This window comes from Echinops telfairi, unplaced genomic scaffold, assembly GCF_000313985.2.
Source record: "Echinops telfairi isolate 266 unplaced genomic scaffold, ASM31398v2 ScPeMD7_57;HRSCAF=196, whole genome shotgun sequence".
Classification (NCBI taxonomy): Eukaryota; Metazoa; Chordata; class Mammalia; order Afrosoricida; family Tenrecidae; genus Echinops; species Echinops telfairi.
In genome coordinates this window covers 2,113,194-2,134,619 of record NW_022103955.1, presented here as the reverse complement: position 1 = coordinate 2,134,619, position 21,426 = coordinate 2,113,194, and the positions used below count along the sequence as shown (strand labels likewise).

The 21,426-nt window shown below is 38.2% G+C and overlaps 1 pseudogene; it reads right to left on the bottom strand.

The window, feature by feature from the left end:
- Positions 1-16,843: 16,843 nt before the first annotated feature.
- On the bottom strand, positions 16,844-17,014 carry LOC115869852 (annotated as a pseudogene).
- Positions 17,015-21,426: the final 4,412 nt, after the last annotated feature.

Below are 21,426 nucleotides of genomic sequence, written 5' to 3'. Positions count from 1 at the left end.
CCCTTCACCTACCCCTCTATTTGTTTATTAATCATTTTATTAGGGGTTCATACAGCTCTTATCACAACCTATATACACATCAATTGTGTAAAGCGCATTTGTACATTCATTGCCCCCATCATTCTCAAAACATTTCCTCTCCACTTAAGCCCCCGGCATTAGGTCCCCTCCCTTCCCGCTCCCCCCTCCCTCATGAGCCCTTGATAGTTTATAAATTGTTATTTTGTCATATCTTGCCCTGTCCGACGTGTCCCTTCACCCACTTTTCTGTTGTCTGTCCCCCAGGGAGGAGGTCACATATAGTTCCCTCTTTCCCTTATTTTTTAAGTGTGTGAAAATATAACACTTGAGAGTTAGGTTCTTAGCTAATTTGCAGAAGGCAATGATTGACAGTGGGAATGCAATATCCATTTGCAGGGTCTCTACACGAATTAAGGGTTGAGGGATGTGAATATCCTTGCTATCAGACAGTGAATATCGAAAACTTGATCATGGCAGAATTTAGGTTCAAATATTATGCCTGATCATTTGATTCCCCTTTTGACCCATTTTTAATTTGTTCTAGTTTTTACTACTTCCTGCATTTTTCTATGGGGTTTTTCCCCTCTGGTTCTTTTGTTATTGCTGTTGGTTTTTTTTCTTTTTGCATGTTTTACATTATGTAAAATTAGGGGTGGGTAAAACTATAGAGATAGTAACTGGATTGGGGATGGGTAAAATTGGGGATGGGTAAAACTGTAGAGACTAACTGAATTAGGGGTTTATTGGGAGCATGGGCTGGTTGGAGGGAGCTAATAACACAAAAGGGAAGAAAATGTTCTGGAATTGATTGCAGTGATGAGTGTTCAACTCTGTTTAATATGACTGAACTCTGTTTAATATGACATCATTTGTACATATGTTGACTTCATCATTCTCACAACACCTGCTTTCCACTTGAGCCCTTGGTGTCAGCTCCTCATTTTTCCCCTTCCCTCCCCACTTCCCCCTCCCTCTGAACCCTTGATAATTTATAAATTATTATTATTTTATCATATCTTACCCCATAGAACGTCTCCCTCACCCACTTCTCCAGGGAGGAGCCCATATGTAGACCTTGTCATCTGTTCCCCCTTTCTCCCTCACCTTCCCTCCACCCTCCCGCAAATCACTGCTCTCTCCACTGGTCCTGGGGGGTTCATCTGTCTTGGGTTCACTGTATTTCCAGTTCCTATCTGTGCCAGTGTACATCCTCCAGTCCAGCCGGATATGTAAGGTAGAATTGGGATCATGGTAGTGGGGGAGAGGAAGCATTTAAGAACTAAAGGAAAATGCATATTTCATCGTTGCTACACTGCACTCTGATTTGCTCCTCTCCTCAAAAGCCTACTTTTAAGAACTAGAAAAGTATTCACATTTTCTTACTTTGTGAATGAATATTTTCTAGATGTCACATCTTGATAGTGATTTTTAAAAGAGATTTTTTCAGAAAAGATTTTGTTTGTACATTTCTGTGTGTTTTTGACCTCCAAGAGCTCTAACAAACTTCTTTATAAGAGATTATATGTAAAGCAGATGATTTGTGTTTTGAAATATTGAAAACAAATATAAAATATTTGTGTTAGACATGTATGGGAAATTTGTGAGCTGTGCTGCAAATAAAAACTCATGTTGTATTATGTTGATATTTTGAGATTTAAGTCTGTCAGACTGTCGCCCCTTTTTGACTGCAGCCCTTTTGAGGAGAGACTGTCTTAATTTTATTCTTTCTGAAGTTACTGTCATAGTGCCTGACACATAGTAGACACTACTATTGTTTCTGGAATCAGTGTGTTATGAATGAATGAACTCAACCATATTAAAGACTGCAGCAAGTGTTTTTTGTATCTTTTGTTTCTAGAGGTTTATATGCCATGACATCCTAAATATATTAGAATCAATAATGGTACTTTTGAAAAAGCTTGAGGGATATTAAATAGCTTTAAAGAGTTAAAGTGTGGGCATTTCAAAGCAGAAAATATATTGATCTTGAGGTATTTTAAAAGATCACTAACATTTTATTTTGAGTAATTATGTGGAAACAATTGGACAATTGGTTAATCAGGTATTTGTAAGTGATGTGTGTGACCATGCATACTCTGCCCTGCTTTCCAACACATAGATTCATGGATGAGTGTTTGCTACCGCTATAAAGGCTTACCCTCCTCTATTTTCATTGGCTAAAACCAAATTATCTAACAATACCAAGAGCATACTATATTGTGTCTTCAAATGCAATACTGAGAAGGAGCGTGGCTCTTCGGGGGAAAAAAACAAAACTTTATTGGGTAGTAAAGATACATGGTGATTTGGGAAGAGGGAGGGATGTTTATCTTTCTTTAATTCACTTGCAAAGAGAAGAAAGTTCTTTCTTCTGGATATTTACTAAAGACTAGAAATAGAAGGTTTGGAAGTAGTTTTTCTTGGGCTCTCGCTATATTCATATCATCTTACCAGATATACATCATTGAGTAAAAATGGTGTAAGCTCCACTGATGTTCCCTGTCTGAAGGTTGACTTTAATGGGTGTAACTGAGATGGGCTGTGAATAAGCTGGCTCTGGAATTAGCTGTGTCTAATGTTTCTTAAATCAGTTTCATTCCATGGAATTTCATGAGTATGGCAGTTACATAATCTTTTGTCAACTTTAGCGAAGGGGTGGAGTCTAACTTGTCAATCAGGTCATAGCCAATGAGCCTCTGTGTGAGTATGGCCTTCTCCGAAGGATTCTGGGAACTCCCATCTTCCTCCCTGGAGGACACTCTCTGCTTGACATTCCTGTTGACAAGCCGTATGGAGCTACTCTGTTGGAGCCAGAGTCATGGAGTTGGAGGAACCACATGGAGACCCACGCCTGTGCTGAGATGCTTCTGCCACCACTGGATCCACAATACTTTTTATCCACTGGCCTGTGATCTTTCTGCCTTCAACGTCATTGCATATGTTTCATGGGTCTGAAGAGGAATTTATAGACGGTATTGGACATAAGAGCTAATATCAGACTTAAGGACTTGACCTGGACTGGGCTGGGATGTTTTCTCAATATACAATTGGCCTTTTATATAAAACTCTTTCTTATACACATATGAGTGTCCCTGGATTCGTTTCTCTAGTCTACCTGGACTAACACAAAAGAGATATTACAAATGGAATATTATAACAATTCTTCCTCATAAAGAAGAATGCTTTGGAATGTACTTTTTTTCTTAACCAGGTGTGGATAGTGTGGTAGTTACATAATCTGGTGTCAACTTGTAAAGAGGTGGAGTCTAGCCTATTTATCAGGTCACAGCTTGATGACCTCATTTGAAGGCGCAACGGAGATAAATAGCTCACTGGAGGCCATGTACACAGAGACTCTCTGCTTCGTCTTCCTGCTCACAAGACACATGAAACTACACTAGAACCCTGGAACTTGAGGAGCTGTGTGGAGACCCATGCCAGTACTGAAATGCTTCCACTACCACTGGATCCATAAGACCTTCCACCCACTAGCTTGTGATCTTTCTGCATTCAGCATCATTGCAAGGCTTGTGAGTCTAAAGAGGAACTTATGGACTAGTATTGACATATGGGGTAATATTGGACTTACGGACTTGATCTTGACTGGGCTGGGGTATTTCCTTAATGTACAACTGCTCTTTGATATTAAGTTCTCTCTTAAACATGTGAGTGTCTCTGGATTTGTTTCTCTAATCTACTTGGGCTAGCACAGAGAGTTAATAGTAACAAGTGTAGGAAATTCCTTTCCCCCCGAAAAAATTCCCACTGCTATTCAGTCAAATCAACTCATATCTATCCTATAGGACAAACTAGAACTGCTCCTTGGCATTCCCAAAGCTTCAACTCTTTATAGAAACAGACTACCATGCATTTCTGCCAGGAGGAGACTGGTGGGTTTGAATCACTATCGTTTATGTTAGCATCTGCACTTTCATCACTGACCCTGTTCTTTATCAAGCATGATGTTTGAAATATCAGCGTGGGGCACATCTGACCATTTCTGTCTACATAAGTGGAGGAGGGGTGGGGGAGATTCCAATTCCATATCTGCTCAAGGGTAATTCTATGGAGTGGAGGTCTGCATGCCTCCACATTCCACCCTTCTTTTCCCTGTTCCCACACCAGCTGTCACTCCTGAGGCACATTTTTTCCGCTGGGTTTGATAGCCTGAAGGGATAGCTACTAAGAACTCACAGCCAAGACTACAATTATGGAGTTGTTTTTTTTTTTGTGGGGGGGGCGGGGAGTTAACAGGATATAAGTCAGAATAAAAGATATTAAAGATACAGTTCTTTTGCCCATAGCACTTTTTCTCAGCCACGCTGGTAGGCACATATCTGTCTGGCCTTCAAACTCTTCCATGTGGTGGTTGGCCTCTGCCCAGCTTGTGAAAACTGTTACAGGGATTCTTTAACATTGATAAATGACCAAAGTACACTTTATAAAGTGATGGGCCATGTAATGTTTAGAGGGGATGTTTCAATTGGTTTGGTACATATACTTGAGTGCACCCAGCAACATAGCCTATTCTGTAACTTCCCAATACTTTCCTTGATGCTTTCTGTGCACAACTGTGTAACTTTAGAGCTTTAAAAATAAGTACTCTTCTGTTGCATGCCCTTAGTATTTCGCCTTGGTGTGGTGGGGTCAGATGTGGCACAGTTCCTGAACTGTGTCTCCAGTGTTGTCTCCCATAGTGCTATGGGTCAGTGTGGGACATTGTGTCTCGTAGTGGGGCTGGCCCTATGGCCCTCTCTATACTTTGGCTGCTCTGAGCAGGAATATCATCCTCAAGGCTTGGTGGGCCAGGATGTGTTCCACTCTTTCTTCCTCTCCCTTCATTTGCTCCTGTAGCTTCAGTGCTGTCCTCTAAAGTAAATTCTTCTGGGAGTTGGGGGTCTGTCCAGGTAGTTGGGATTGGGGCCAGCCCCTCAGACCTCTTTGTTGGTTCCCTGCTTCATGTCGGTATGTTGCATGCACATCTTGGAGCACCGGGTTGAAGTCTGGTCCCTCTTTCCCTGTGGAGATATAAACAATACCCTCCCTTTGGGTGGGTAGGTGCCCTATTCCCCCCGATCTACATATAACCCCCCTTTTGGGGGATGGGCAACAGAAAGGTGGGTGAAGGGAGACGCCAGACAGTGTAAGACATGAAAAAACAATAATAATTTATAAATTATCAAGGGTTTGTGAGGAAGGGAGTAGAAAAAATGAGGAGCTGATACTAAGGGCTCAAGTAGAAAGAAAATGTTTTGAAAATGAAGATGGCAACAAATGTACAAATGTGCTTGCACAATGGATATATGTATGGACTGTGATAGGAGCTGTACGAGGACCCAATAAAATGATTAAAACAAAACAAAACAAAAAACTGTGCAACAACAACAAAGTAAGTACTCTTACTGGCTATGACATGTAGTTGTTTATTTTTTATTTACTTGTTTCTTGTACAGATTTCATCTGTGTCTGAGCTTTTTATAGAACTAGCTTCCATTGGCTTCTGGAAAGTGAGTAAAAATAGTGCTGATTAGTGCCATGATGCATATTGAGGTAGCTTGTGTAATATGGTCTAAAATTTATGACCAACTTCCCATCAAAGAAAATGCTTCCCTTCATTCCTTTAGTGAAGCAAATAGAATATTGACATGGCTGACACGATGGTCTAAAGATGTTGCCTGAGTTCCTTATTTTATAATTAAAATTTTCTTTTTAGATGGCACAGCAGCATGCATATTTTCAATATTTTACTGTCAGCAATCATTTTTATCAGTTTAATCATTAATGTTGGCATTTTAGCATGACTATTTAAATATCCCAGAAGATTTGGCTAATTAATTCTCACTAGGTTGATTTATTTTAAAGTCAAGAAAATTGCATTTCCTGTTATATCAGACATGTATTTTTACAGGGTTTTCTTTGAAATCAAATCATAATAATATATTGTCTCACTGCAGTAGTATAGATTTATTTTGACTTATTTCTTAAGTACACATGAAAATTTTTTGGAAAATTCGATTTTCCAAAATTGAAACAACCTCATGTTTGTTGATTTTTTTTCCTGATTCTAAAACCATACTCAAAAGCCTATCTTCTGACATCTCAATTTAACTTTTTCTATAACAGTCTTCTAAAATGTATGTTTGTTATATGTCTTGATCACAGATAATTATTTGGATCAGATTGTCAGTTTTTTGGCATATTTTTAAATACTAGTACATGAATGTGTAAATATTTCATTAAATATAGAGGTAAGAATCATTTGAAAACATATAATATTATGCTCTAGCCTATTGTCCTACTACTGGCTATTTTTTTTGCCCGTTTGTTGTTGTTGTTTGTATGCAGAGCCTCTTCATGGGACTGTCTTCACTGTGTAGGTTGTATATGTGCAGATGATCCATAGAAACACAAACAAGGAATTGTAGCTGCAGTATTTCATTCCTAAAGCTGAATGATGTCAGGCATATTTACTGAGACTAACATCTGGGGTGGTTTATTAAAGGGAAACCTGCCAAGATTGTTAGCATATACAAAACAACATTATCCATATGTGCTGTTTTATCACTACTGAATGTTGGGATGTGTTAGTATGAAAGGAATGAATAAAATCCAGAAACTGCCCCCCACAAAAAAAAAATTATTAACACATTCCATTCCCAAAGCTGATTTTAGGTTAGCTCTGTGGAGCCATTTACTAGCGATTTTTAGGTTATGAATATCACCCAATCACCATCTGGAGAGTTTCTTGGTAAACAGGTACATGGCTACTTGGTCTTGACAGTATTAAAATGTACTCTTTCACTGAGGTCTTGATGAGGTCTTTTTCTGTGTCCTCTGGATCCTAGAAAGATTGAAAGAACAACAAAACACTTTGCTTTCTGTCACAAGGGGTCTGGTTTGGAGCCATCGTCACAGGACTGTGATATTTGAACCCACTGTTGCAGCCTCCATGTCGGTTTATGCTTTTTAGGGTCTTTGTCTTTTTAACTGACTTCTACTGTGCTAAACTCGATGTCCTCCCCAGGGTCCCATTCCTCCTGATAACATGTCCAAAGTCCAGGAGATGAAGTGTCATCATCCTTGCTTCTAAGAAGCATTCTGACTATCTTCCAAGAAAATGTGTTATTTTTTCAGACAGTTCATAGAATATCCAGTATTCCTCTTGAACACCATAATGCAGTTATATAAGCTCTTCTCCAGTCTTCTCTATTCATTGTACAACTTTTTGCATACATCTGAGGGGGTGCCATGGCTTGGTCCAGTACCCCTTACTCCTCCTCAAAGTGATATATTTTCTCTTCAATACTTTAAAGAAGCCTTTTGCAGTAGGTTTGTTCAGTGCAATATGATATCTTGACTACTGCTTCCATGCACATTGGTTATAGATGCAAGTAAAGTGAAATACTTTAAGAATTTCATTATATTTCTTGTTTATGATAATGCTTATTGGTCAAGTTGAGGTGTAATCCATACTGAAATTTATAGTCTTTGGTAATCTTCAGTAAGTGCCTTAGTGCTCCCGGCTTTCAGCAAGCAAGATGTTGTCATCTGCGTACTGTAGATTGTTCATGAGCCTTACTCCAGTCCTGATGCCATATTCTTCTTTGTGGAATCTAGTTTCTCAGCATATAGATTGAATATCCTTGTTTTAACTATCCTGTATACCAATGCTCTGTTTGAACTACTGCCTCTTGGTCTATGTGCAGGTTCTGCAGGAACACAATTAAGTGTTTTGGTATTCTCATTATTCATCATTTGTTATGATCCCCAAAGCCTTAATCTTGCTTGAATGTCCGGTAGATTTTTGTTGACAGGTAACTGCAACTGTTTTGAATTACCTCTAGCAAAATATGACATTCATAATATTAATGATAATATTCAACAATTTCCCCTAACTGTTGGATCACCTTTCTTTGGAATGGGCACAAATATGTATCTCTTCCAGTCAATTGACCATGTAGCTACTCTGAATTTCTTGGTATAGATGACTGAGCACTGCTAGCACTGTATATTTTAGTTGAGATATTTCTTTTCCTTTTTTTTTAAATCAATTCTCAAAACCTTGTCTTTAGCTAGTGCCTTCAATGCAGTTTGGACTTCTACTGCCTGTATTAATGTATTGTTTAATAATTTCTGTCTTCTGTTAGATGACCTCTCTTTGGAATGGACATAGATAAGGATCTCTACCTGTTAGACGGCCAGGTAACTGCCCACTAGATCGCTTGCCATAGACTAGTGGGTGCTTTCACCACCGCATTGGTTTGTTGAAATATTTAAAATGATATTTTATCAATTCCTAATGCCTTCAGTGTAGCTTGTATTTCTTCCTTCAATGACATAGTTTTTGGTCACCTCTTGAAGTGATGCAATGGCAGTGAATTCCTTTTAGTACTGTGTGTACCAGGAATATTTTGTGTATTCTTTCATCTTTTTTTTGCAGCTTTATGTATCAATATTTTGCCCATAAATCCTTTAAAATTGGAACTCACAGCTTGAATTTTCTTCAGTTCTTCTGAGTGTGTTTTCCCTTTGGTTTCATAACTCTCCGATTTTGTGCATTTCATTTTAATAATTTCCCTTTTTTAGCTGCCCTTTGAAATTTTCTGTTCAACTCTTTTATTTCAGCATTTCTTCTCATTGCTTTAGCTCCCCTACATTCAAGAGTTAATTCCAATCTTTTCTAACATCTACTTTGGCCTTTTATTTATCTTCTGTTTACAAAAAATATAATTTGCTTCCTTCATATATGATGTTCTTGATGCCATCCCACAAATCCTCTGGTCGTCCGTTGATTTGGTCAATGTCTCAAAGCAGGCCTCAAGGTGATATACTCATCATCAAATTTGGGCTCTCATTGACTTTTTTAAAATTGTCTTCATAATCAACCTGAACTTGCATATGAACAATTGATGGCCTCTTGCACAGTTTTCCCCTCGCCTTGTTTTGGCTAATGATATTGAGCTTTTCAATTATCTCTCCTCTTAGATGTGTTCAGTTTGATTCCTGTGTATTTTATCTGTGCATTTTTCAAATGTTTGGTTGTCCTTTATTGTGTTGAAAAAATGGATATTGAAGAAATCTTGCAAAATTCTAACCCAGTTATCACTAAAGCTGTATTTCCAAATACTGATCCTTCCTGTTTGTGTGCAATGTTTGCATTCCAAATCATCACTAATTATAAATGCATCTTGATTGGATATGTAGTCAATTTTAGACAGAAAAGGTTAATAGAATTCTTCATCTTTGTCATCAATGGTTGATCTTTATAGTTGTATGGATATCATTTTATCAATTAGAGCACTGTCTTCAGGATAGATCTTGACATTTTGTGTTTGATAATGAATGCTTTCTCATTCTTCTTTAACTTGCTATTACTGGCATGCTATTTGATTTCAAATTGTCAATACCAGTTCATTTAGCTCATTAATGGCTAGGATAGCAATCATTATGCTTTCCCTTTTATTTTTAAGGACTTTCAATTTTCTAGGATTCATACTTGGTACATTCCATTATCTGATTATTAATGGATATTCATAACTGTTTCTTCTCATTTTGACTTATGCCACTTTAGAAAATGAAAATCCTGAACACTTTTCCCCACCTTCATCAAGGTTGATTCTTCTCGGATGAGGCAGGTCTTCTTCAGTTGTGGTTTGAGTGCCTTCAAACAAAATTAGCAGTCATTTCCACAGGATCCCTCTCTATGCACAGTTTTAATAAAACCTGGCATGTACACAGCGTTGCACAGTTTTACAACCAGGATCTTTTCCAATAGGGTGATAAAAGAATGCTAGTACTGACAGTATTCACGATGTTCCTCATCATAAAGTACTAGAAAGTTTGTGAAACGAGGTCATTATTATTTATCCCATTTTCCCATGAACTTTGTTGAAGCCCCCTTGTACTCTATTTGCATAGAGGATATTATCCTAGTCCTTATCAAAGAATAAGAGGTTTGTTTTTATTAATAGGGTAGTTAAATAATTTTGTTATTCATTATTCATATACTGTAAATTACAATTTGCATTATTTAAAAAGTAATCTAGAGAGATTGCTCAGAAACATCTTACACAAGTGCAAAGCATCATGGCATCTCCATTTCCTGGTCAGAAATGCAAGACATGGATCTTTCAAAGTCATGATGGAACACAGGTAGTTAGGGGTCTCCAGATGAGTAAATAGTTTAGGGGCCACATCTGACCTCTCGGGCTTCAAAAGGAGAAGGAAAATCCACCTCTATACCAGTACAAGGCCAGTTGCCCCAAGTCAGAGGTCAGGTATGCCTCTATCCTCCATCTATCTTCACTCGATTCTGATATCAACTACTAACTAATCTCAGAGTCGAGGCACTATTCCTCCACTCTGTGTCGTGGACTTCTTATCCAGGCCGCTGTTCTTGAGATGGCTTGATTCTACTGCTTCTGCCGTTTCAGGAAACGATTTTGAATGTGCTTTGTGCTTGAATCATGTTTGATGATTCCAGAATTATCTCCTTCTGCTTCTTAAATACATCTTTCTTATATGGATTAATCTCTTCTGTTAGTGTTTCACACATCCTATTTGCCTAGTCCCACCCAATAATTTGAAAGTTAAAAAAACATAGCTAGAAGATTCATCTCAATAAATCTCACTTTGTCCCACAAGAAAATTCTCTCAATGTTTATTCTAGGCCCCTTATTGTTCCATCCCAACTTTGAGTTCTATTGTATTGAGGGTTGGATAATGTGTAAACAACTAATGACAGAAAATATTTCATAAGAAATATTTGAGGTAGAGGTTCATATAAGCAAAAGAAACATTATGGAAGAGGTGATTGGATTAATGTGTTTATTAGGCAAGCATAAGTTGTTCAAAACACAGTGTCATCAACTCTTCCTTGAAAGAAGAGTAAACAAAAACCACACCTGTTCCCTGTTATTCCCTAACTCTGTGTTGAAGGGCTACTTATGAATTATGCCATATGCTTCATGCTCCTTAGTATTCTCCTTCCCATGCTACTTTCATTTCCTCTTTTCCAGCATCCCAATAGCCATACCCTGCAGTCCTTCCTTAGCGACAGGCCAGGCCTCTCTTGAGAATGTACCTAGAATATGTGCGTGATGAAGTCTTGCTATGCTTGTTTGCTGCACCAGTACAGATTTATTTGTTCTTCTTGAAGTCCATGTTATATTTAATATTTTACAACTCCATAATTCAAATGGATTCTTTTTATTATTTTATTTAATATACTTTCATAAATATATTTAAACATGTTTTGGCTGATTATACCTAAAGCTTTATTCAGTTCTTGAATTGACTGACTTTTAGAAATCATACAATAAACCTTTGAAACCAAGTGAATGTGTGGACTAAAGAAATATAAATGAAATAGGAATCAATAATACATACTCTGGGTAGTCTGTCTGACTTTTATAATATCATATTGAGAGTCTTAATCCTAACTGAATAGTGTTTTCTCATTTGTATTCAATTTTACATCAACTCAGTGGACAATTCATAAAGACTATAATTGACAACTAGAAAAAATATCTTTGTAAAAATGAATCAGCTTTTAACTTCATATCAAATTATCCTTTCTAAAACACTGAAAACTGTAATCAAGTTCTTTTTGTGTAATTTGCTATAGATTGCTACTTTAAGAGAATAACATCCTTTGTTAAAAGGTTTTTATATTATTGGTTTAAGGTGGCTTCTACTCCCACTGAATTAAAGCTTTCAACCTGCTTTTACATGCCCCGAGTTTTTAACCTGAACATTTCTACAATGAGAGCATAATGAATATTGAAATTGGTAGATTATTTAAAATTGGATTCGATTAACTCTCTATTGTTGGTCTTGGCCTCCACAAAGATAAAAGAAACAAGTTATTTAGTATAGACACAGAATTTGTACCAAATGCTTTAAAACTTACATTGTGTAAATGTAGTCTAGCATCTACAGCTTTTTTCTTTCTATCTTGAGTCTACTTACTTTTCAGTATTCTAAAGAGGGCTTGTGCAGCAGGTTTACCCATTGCAGTTGTCTTTTGATCTTCTGACTACTGCTTCCATAAGCATTGATTGTGGAGTCAAGCAAGACAAAATCCTTGACTTAAGCCAGTTTTCCATTTATCATGATGTTGCCTATTGGTCCAGTTGTGAGGATTTCAGGCTTTATATTGAGCTGTAATACATACTGAAATGTGCAAATCTTGAACTTCAAGTCCTCCCACCATTGTGTCAATCCAATCTAAACTTAAATAATTTAATTTTAATTTTGTCAGCATTAAAATAGTGGATTAAATGAATTCCTGCTGCACCAATACAGATTTGTTTGTTCTTCTTGAAGTCCATGTTATATTTAATATTTTCAACTCCATGTTATTTCATAAGCATCATATTTAAGTGTTTTGGCTAATTATACCCAACTGCTTTATTCAGTTCTTGAGTTGACCCTTTGAGGCAGTCAATAGTTACATGGGTCACTGTTGAGTAGAAATGGACTTGATACCCAAGGGAGAAAGGTAAAGGGTCTGGAACCTGTTTCACAAAGGCCTTTGTATAGTGAAGTGCACTCTTGGCTCTTCTGTGGACCAAATTATGATTTTTTCGAAGGTTTATTCCCAGGATTTTGAGAATTTGTTCCCTTAAGCTGATTGATATAAAAAATGAGTCATGTCGCATTTACTTTTTCTCTGTTGTTGATTTGAAAATTTACTCAGTGTTACCTCAGTCCACATGGAAGAAGCATAGCAGCCTGTGTTATCCAAAGATTGTAAATAATAAAATCCAAGATCAGAGGAGATTAAATTCTGGGTACCTGGTTTGAAGAAGGGTATGCATGAGAGTGAAATCCCCAAATCCATTTTCAGAGACCCCAAGGAAAAACCCTGTTTTCAGACAAAATACACCAGAGAGTGAATTACTGAAGTTATACTGTGGTTAAAATTTATCATCTTAACATTTGTTTTCCCTTTTAACCCATTCTTAATTAAAAAAAAATATTTTCTGCTTTATTTTGGATTAGATAATGTAATAATATAATTGAACAAGTTATATATAAATTGCTAGATGTGAATCTAATTACTGTGTAAAGTTTCACTGAAAACACAGACTCAAAAAAAAATTACTTATACAGATATTGGAGGCATGAATGACATTCTTAGGCTATTTGAGTATTTAACTGCCATTCAATTCTTTGTTGTCCAGAGTGTATTTTCCTGTGACTTTAGTGTTTCTACAATAGCTCTACGAGTTATAAATTAATGTTTCCATGGAGCAACAGAGAAATGTTTACATTGCCTCAAGCCACACAGCACTGAATAAAAAGTGGTATTGCTACATATAGTGTATAATATTATTTTTGAGTTACAAACAGTTTAGTTGCTCTGTTTTCAAATTTGGAATCCATTACTCTTTGATTATTGCATTACTCAGTAAAGGGGATGCATGAAGTGTAAAATTTATATATTAGTGCTTATGGCAAATTTCTCCCTCAAAGGCCAGGCGTTCTATCCAAGTATTAACCAGGACAGACTCTGCTGAGCTTCTGGGTGTGAAATTCAGTATGGCCTTAAAAGGGCAAGTAATTCTGTAGCCAAAAAAGGGTTTTTTTTTTTGCTTTTTACTTTGGGTGAGAAGAAGATTTCTTAGAAAGCTTATTTAGATGTCAGAACACTGCAGAATTATTGTGATTGTTTGACATGTTGATTGCACTTCACATCACACGCAATACCAAGGGGTTCCTGCAAGGTTACCAGACTTCCTTTGTCATAATTATGGTGTGTCACATTGTTCTGATGGAGACAGATTTGGAATAATTGTTGAGTAGAAGCTTTTGACAAAGACAGGGGTTCAACACAGGTCTTATCTGGACACTTGAGAGTGAACATCACTCATCTATAATTAGCTAACAAATTGAAATCATCAAGAAAACCTGACATCCATCTATTTAATCATATTCCAGAGTGAATACAATTATTTTTAAACAACGTTTAGTTGTCACATTTACAAACTATTAAAGAGAAAAACTGCTCTTCATAATTTTTTTTCTAACTATTTATCAATTTACGATTTTGAAATGTGCTTCCAAGCATTAAATATAAAATAAATATTTTGAAAGATCTTAATAGCCCTTATTCTTTTCAAGCTTTGTTAGGTACCCCCACCTAGTTGGTTCTGACTTATAGCGACCCTTTGTACAACAGAACAAAACAACGCCCTGCCCAGTGCCACCCTCGTAACTGTTCTTATGCCTGAGCTCATTGTTGCAGAACTCATGGTGTCAGTCCATCTTGTCAGCGTTCTTCCTCTTCCTCTTGTTACTTTTCTAAGCATGTCCTTCTTCAGGGACTGGTTTCTCCGACAGTGTGTCCAAAATACGTGAGACGAAGGAACATACTGGTTGTACTTCTCTCAAGACAAATTGTTTGTTCTTTTGGCAGTCCATGGCACATTCAAGATTCTCTCCAGAACCGCAATTCAAATGCACCGATTCTTCTTAGGTCTTCCTTATTCAGTGTCCAACTTTCATACGAATATGAGACAACTGAAAATACTATGACTTAAGTGAGACACACCTTAGTCCTCAAAGTGACATCCTTGGTTTTTTTTTTAACACTTTAAAGAACCTTGTACAGCAGATTTACCTGATTCAGTTCATCCTTTGGTCTCTACTACTTCTTCCACGAACCTTGATTATGGATCCAAGCAAGACAAAATTCTTGACAGCTTTCACCTTTCAGTGTTACCTATTGTTCCAGTTGTTAAGGTTTTTATTGTCTTTGCATTAAGTTTTATTCCACACTGAAGGCTACAGTCCTTGATCTTCATCAGCAAGTGCTGCTAGTCCTCCTCACTTTCTGCAAGCAAGATTGTGTCACCTGCATATCGCAGGTTGTTAATAAGCCTTTCACAAATCCTGATGCCAAATTCTTTATATAATCCAGTTTCTCTGATTATTTGCTCAGAACACAAATTTGAATAAGTATGGTAAGAGTTTAAAAATCTGAGCACACCTTTCTTGATTTTAAACTGTGCAGTATTCCCTTATTCAGCTTGCACAACGGCTGTTTGTCTCAAGTACACTTTCCCCAGGAGATAAATTAAGTGTTCTGGAATCCCCAGTCTCCTAGAGGACATCCAAGGTGTGTTATTATCTGCACAGTAGGATGCCTTTGCATATTTAATAAAACAAAGTAAAAATCTTTCTGGTATTCTCTATGTTCAGCCAAGATCCATTGACTTTAATGGTATCCCTGTTCTGCATCCTCTTCTGAATCTACCTTGAACCTCTGGCAGGCTCCCTGTACTGCTGCAACTATTGTTGAATGATCTTCAGCAAAGTTTTACTTATTTGTCATATCAATGATATTGTTCTATAATTTGAGCATTCTCTTGGGTCTCTTTTCTTTGGAATAGGTTCAATTATAGATATTTTCCAGTCAACGGGTCATGTAGCTTTTCTTGGAAAAGATCAATGCGTGCTTCCAGTGCTTCATCAGTTAGATAAAACATTTTAATTGGTATTCCAATTTCTGGAGCCCTGGTTTTGGCTAATGCCTTCAGCAAAGCTTGGATTTCTTCCTTCAGTACCATTGGTTCTTGATCAGATCCTGCTTCTTGAAATGTTTGTTGAGTAGTTCTTAGTGTTACAGTGTCTTTGCACATGCTTTCCATCTCTCGTGATGCTTCTTGTAGCATTACATACTTTGCTCATAAAAAACTCGAAACTCACTGCCCTTGAGTTGATGCTGACTCCTGGCAGCCTTACAGACAGGTAGGACTTCCCTGGCAGTTTCAGAGACTACCTCTCTGTACAAGAGTAGAAAGCCCGGACTTCTCCCCATACTCTGCACCAGGGCGCCTTGTTTTGCCTTTAGAATCTTTCAACATTGCCAGCCTGAGGTTTTAATTTTTAATTTAGTTCTTTTGTGAGGTGTCTCCAGTGGGTAATACCTTGGTTCTTGGCTTCGCACGAGAAAGAATTCATGCCTAAGCCTGGTTTGTGATCCCAGTGAGTTTTTATGAAAGACAGAAGAAGGTTCAGGTTTTCCAGTCTCAGAAGTGTACACGCTATTTCAGGGAAGCATGCTAAGCCACGCAGAACACACACTGGGGCCCACAACTGAACATGGGCTCTGGGACTGCGCACTCACACGTGGTGAACTGAGGCCCAAGAGCGTGCACAGCACTGCCTGAGCAGGCACAGGAGCAGGGTAAAGAGAAACCAGCCCTCCTGCTGCCATGGTATTTCAAACCTTTGGCTGGGGAGTTGTAGTTGAAGCTATTGGCCAATCCCATTGGCTGAATTAAGCCCACCTGGGTGAGGTCATGAACCTGGTCCTAGTTTGGGCCTCCCAGGTGTACTGCCCACCTGGCTCAGGGACCTGAATTGGAACATGCCCAGTTCTGGTCTTCATGGGTGGCTAACACTCACCTGGTTCTTTCCCAAGCCCCTCTATGGGACCTTTACAGGCATGGGAGGGACAACCCCCTTAACCCCCTTTCCCTATCCTGGGTACCTAACACTTTCAGTTTAAGATGGGATGAGGAGCATGTTCTTCCTTTTTGATATTTTAACTTTAGTTCTTTGCACATTTCATTATTTTACTTTTTCTTCTCTAGCTCCCCTTTGAATTTATTTCTTTTGCTCTTTATCTTCCTCATTTCTTCCATTTGCCTTAGTTGCTTTACAATTAAAAACAAGTTTCAGAGTCTCTTATGACATCACTTTTTTAATTTTAATTTGTTTTTCAGGCTTAAATTTTTTTATTTTATGTACAAATAGTTGGCATCATTTCTTCTTTTGGCTAGCGGTCTTGGATTGTCCATCCAAAGATCACTCAGTCCAGCTTGATGAAGCGGATATAATGCGCGTACTGACGGAAACACTGATGGCACATATTGAGGCCGTGTTTCCGGATCAGACCGTGCCCTTTTGAGCACACTTGGCGAGAACAGGAACCCTGGCCGAATTTTCACGGGTGGCTCCAGTAGAGCTGCTGGTGACCCATCTTGTTTCCAGGCTCTCTCCAAGGCAAAGGGCATGACATCACCTTTAAACTTAGTGTTCTTTGCTGATTTATGTAGTTACTTTTGCTTTTTCATGTATGATGTTCTTGATTTTATTCCACAGCTCATTAGGTCTGTAATTAATGTTTAATGAGTCAATTATGTTATTGAGATGTTATCAAATTTCAGGTGAGATATGCTCAAAGTTGCATTTTGACTCTCATAGCTTTGTTTAATTTTTCTTCAGTTTCAACTCGAACCTATATATGAGCAATTGATCGTCTGTACCACATGTAGCCCTGGCCTCATTTTGACTGCTGATCTTGAGCTTTTCCATGGTCTTTTCTCAGAGATGTAGTCATTTTGTTTGTGTATATTTCCTCTGGAGAAGTCCATATGTATAGTTACTATAGTTGTGTTGTTGAGAAAAGATATTTGCTATAAGGAAGTCATTGGTCTTGCAAAATTCTATCATGTGCTCTCCAGCTTCATTTCTATCAAGACCATATTTTACAACAGCGATTTCTTACTTTTTGTTTCCAACTTTTGCATTCCAATTGCCAATGTCTATGCATCTTTTAGCATACTTGATCTATTTCACACTGAGGATATTGGTAGACTTCTTCAATTTGTGCATCATTAGCGTTCATGGTTAGTACATAATTTAGAATAATAGTTATATCAACAGGATTTCCTTGTATGTGGATATATAGAATACTATCCCAGACAGTGTTGTTCTTCAAGATCGATCTTGAAATCTCCTTTTAGATGATGAGTACAACTCTATTTCTCAGGAAACTGTCATTCCCGGCATAGGAAACCATACACTTTGCTGTTCAAAATGGCCGATATCAGTCCATTTCATCTTACTAATGCCTAGAATATTGATCCTATGCATTCCATTTCATTTTTGACAGCTTTGAATTTTCCTGCATACTTTGTACATTCCAAGTTCTTGTTATTGGTAGACATTTGCAGCAATTTCTTTTCATTTTGAGTTGTACCCCATCGCAAATTAAGGTCTTTACTCCTCCAGTAAGGTCTTTATCCTTGTTACCGGGGTTGACTCTACTTTGATAAGACAGCTCTTCTTCAGTCAGATTTTGAGTTCTGTCCAATCTGAAGTTTTGTTTTTGTTTTTTTTCTTCACTGTACTTGATAATGTTCTGTTTCTGTTCCTTAAGTTTTCAGTATCTAACAACGTTTCAATGTTATCCTTAAGGTTTTCAGTGTCTTTAGAAGTGGACAACGTGATATTTCTTTGTATTTGGTTCTTAGACTGGAATATCTGGAATAACTTGTTCATTTTTGGTAAGCCTGCTAGTATTTTATTTGAAATATCAGTGACATAGTTTCCAGAATCATGGCAACACAGAAGCCACCATTGACAGTCAAGTGGTGGCCATAAAGATTATGGCCTTAGAAACTCCTAAAAGTTAGTTCTCTTCTGCCTTAGGAAGTTTCTTTTTTTTTCTCTCCCCCCCCCAATATCATAAAGCTTTTATTTCTTTGTATTTTTTTCATGATTTAAAAAAAATAATTTTATTGGGGCCTTGTACAACACATCACAATCCATACATACATCATTGTGTCAAGCACATTTGTACATTTGTTGCCATCATCATTCTCAAAACATTTGCTTTCTGTTTGAGCCCTTGGTATCAGCTTCTTATTTTTCCTCCTCCCTCTCCACTCTCTCCTCCCTCATGAACCCTTGATAATTTATAAATTATTATTATTTTGTCATATCTTACACGTCCGATGTCTCCCTTCACCCACTTTTCTGTTGTCCATCTACCACGGAGGAGGTTATATGTAGATCCTTTTAATCAGTTCCTCCTTTCCAAACCACGCTCCCTCCTCCCTCCCGGTACGCCACTCTCAGCACTGGTCCTGAGGGTTTCATCTGTCCTGGATTCCCTATGTTTCCAGTTCCTGTCTGTACCAGTGTACATTCTCTGGTTTAGCCGAATTTGTAAGGTAGACTTGGGGTCATGATAGTGTGGGAGGAGGATGCATTTAGGAACTTGAGAAAGTTGTATATTTCATCGTTGCTACACTGCACCCTGACTGGCTCGTCTCCTCCCCATGACCGTTCTGTAAGGGGATGTCCAGTTGCTTACAGATGGGTCTTGGGTCCCCAATCTGCACTCCCCCTCATTCACGATGATTTGATTTTTTGTTCTTTGATGCCTGATACCTGATCCCTTCGACACCTCGTGATCACACAGGCTGATGTGCTTCTTCCATGTGGGCTTTGTTGCTTCTGAGCTCGATGACTGCTTGTTACCTTCAAGCTTTTAAGACCCTAGATGCTGTATCTTTTGATAGCTGGGCGCCATCAGCTTTCTTCACCACATTTGCTTATGCACCTGCTTTGTCTTCAGCGATTATGTCAGAAAGGTGAGCATCATGGAATGCCAGTTTAATAGAAAACAAAGTATTCTTGCATTGAGGGAGTACTTGAGTGGAGGCCCAATGTCCATCTGTTACGTTAATACGAAGCCTATAAATATATGCACATAGATCTATTTATCCATCATATATAAATATATTTACATATGTACATGTCTTTATTTAGACCTCTATAAATGCCCATTCCTCTTAGTTCTTTCCTCTCTTTCCTTTTACTTTCCTTTTGTTACAGGATCATGCTCAGCCTTCATTTGGGTTTCAGTAATTCCTCTTAGTTACAGTACCCTTGATCATGCCCTACCAGGCCTCCTACACCCTCCTCACCACTGATTTGGATCACTTGTTGTTCCCTTGTCCCTGGGTTAACACCACTACATTTCCCCCTACCTCCCCCTCTCCCATGTCACCCTGGAACCGTCAGTCCTGTTGTTTTCTCCTCCAGATTGTTCATCCAGCTTATCTTATTTAGACAGATCTACGGAGATAATAACATGCACGAAAACAAGACAGAGCAAAACAAAGCAACAAATGTCTTAGGAAGTTTCTAATGCTTGGAGTGGATTCAATGGCAGTAGATTTGGGTTATTATAGATAAAAGTAGCTCTTGTGATGTAAAGGTTAAGCAAGCACTGAGTTATTAACCCAAATGTCTGTGGTTTTAACCTAGCAGAAACTTTGTAGAAGAAAGGACCAAGTAATCTGCTTCCATAAATCCTATAGCCCAGAAAATTCTATAGGACGGTTGTTTGTTTGTTTTTGTCATGTAGGGTCATTATGAATCAGAATTGACTTGATGGCGCACGCAACACTATTGCAAGGGAAGCAGTTTAGAGTTTTGATTCATGTGTAGGTTCTGGAGTTTAACTGCCTATTTTGTGAACACTAACCTCTCTTAGCTTCATTGTTCTCACTACTTAGTGGGAATAATTATAATTCCTAGAGTCCATTGTGTTGTTCTGAATACATTATAAGGTTATATGTGAATGTTCTTGGACTTCTGATGGCTATCCAGTAAATATTCAGTGACTTCCAATTATTCTTGCTACTGTATTAGAGTTTAATTTCTGAGTACCTCAGTTTGTGAAGGGCTATGGGTTACAGTGACAGCACAAAATCCATTTTAAAAGTTCTCCCGTTGATTGGGCCTCCATAGAATTCTTTCTGATCATGATCCAAGGATGTAAATAATCATGCCCTTGGGCACAATGCCTTGGAAAGTGGAATACCTCCACTTCTCTCTGGCCATACCCAGGAGGAGCAGTTTCTCTCAGTGACTTGCCTGCAGGTGTCCTTGATGGAGGTCACCATTGTCACCATACTGGATATGGTACAGGGGGTCACATAGTCATGGAGTCATGCCTTATCAGTCTTGCCTTGAGTGCTTTTATTCAGAAGGCCTTAGACCAAGTTTGTAGACCCTTCTATTTAACAATGTACCTGCCCCAATGGTGGTCCCATTCCTACGTGTGTAGTACCACCTGTAAATGTTATGTTTGATCTGCCAGTAATCATTAATTTGTGACAGTTCCCTTTGTTCCATGTTCTATTCATCCCAGCTTTATTTCTTGGGTGCCATTTTGACCTTGTACTAATGATCTACCTCCCTCATCTGGACGATGTGTCTGTGTATTGTCTTTGTCCCTTTTGTTATTGTTGTTAGGTGCCATTGCTTGGTTCCAACCCATAGTGATCCTATCCACAGGAAATAAAATACTGCCCAGGTCTGTGGGCATATTCAGAATGGTACCTATGCTTGAGTCCACTGTTGCAGCCACTGGGTCAGCCAATCTCATTGAGGGCCTTCCTCTCGTTCAATGTCCCTTTTACGATTTAATAAATGTTCTCCTTAAAGTATATCTTAGATTGGGGTCACTTTTGTTACCCTAAAACATTACACAGCTCATGACTCACTCTGAGTTCATTCTTACCCAAATAGCTTTACTCTGGTTGGTCAAAGTGGCCAGGCCACCTCCATGAGTCTGTAGCCTAAGGGTGGCAT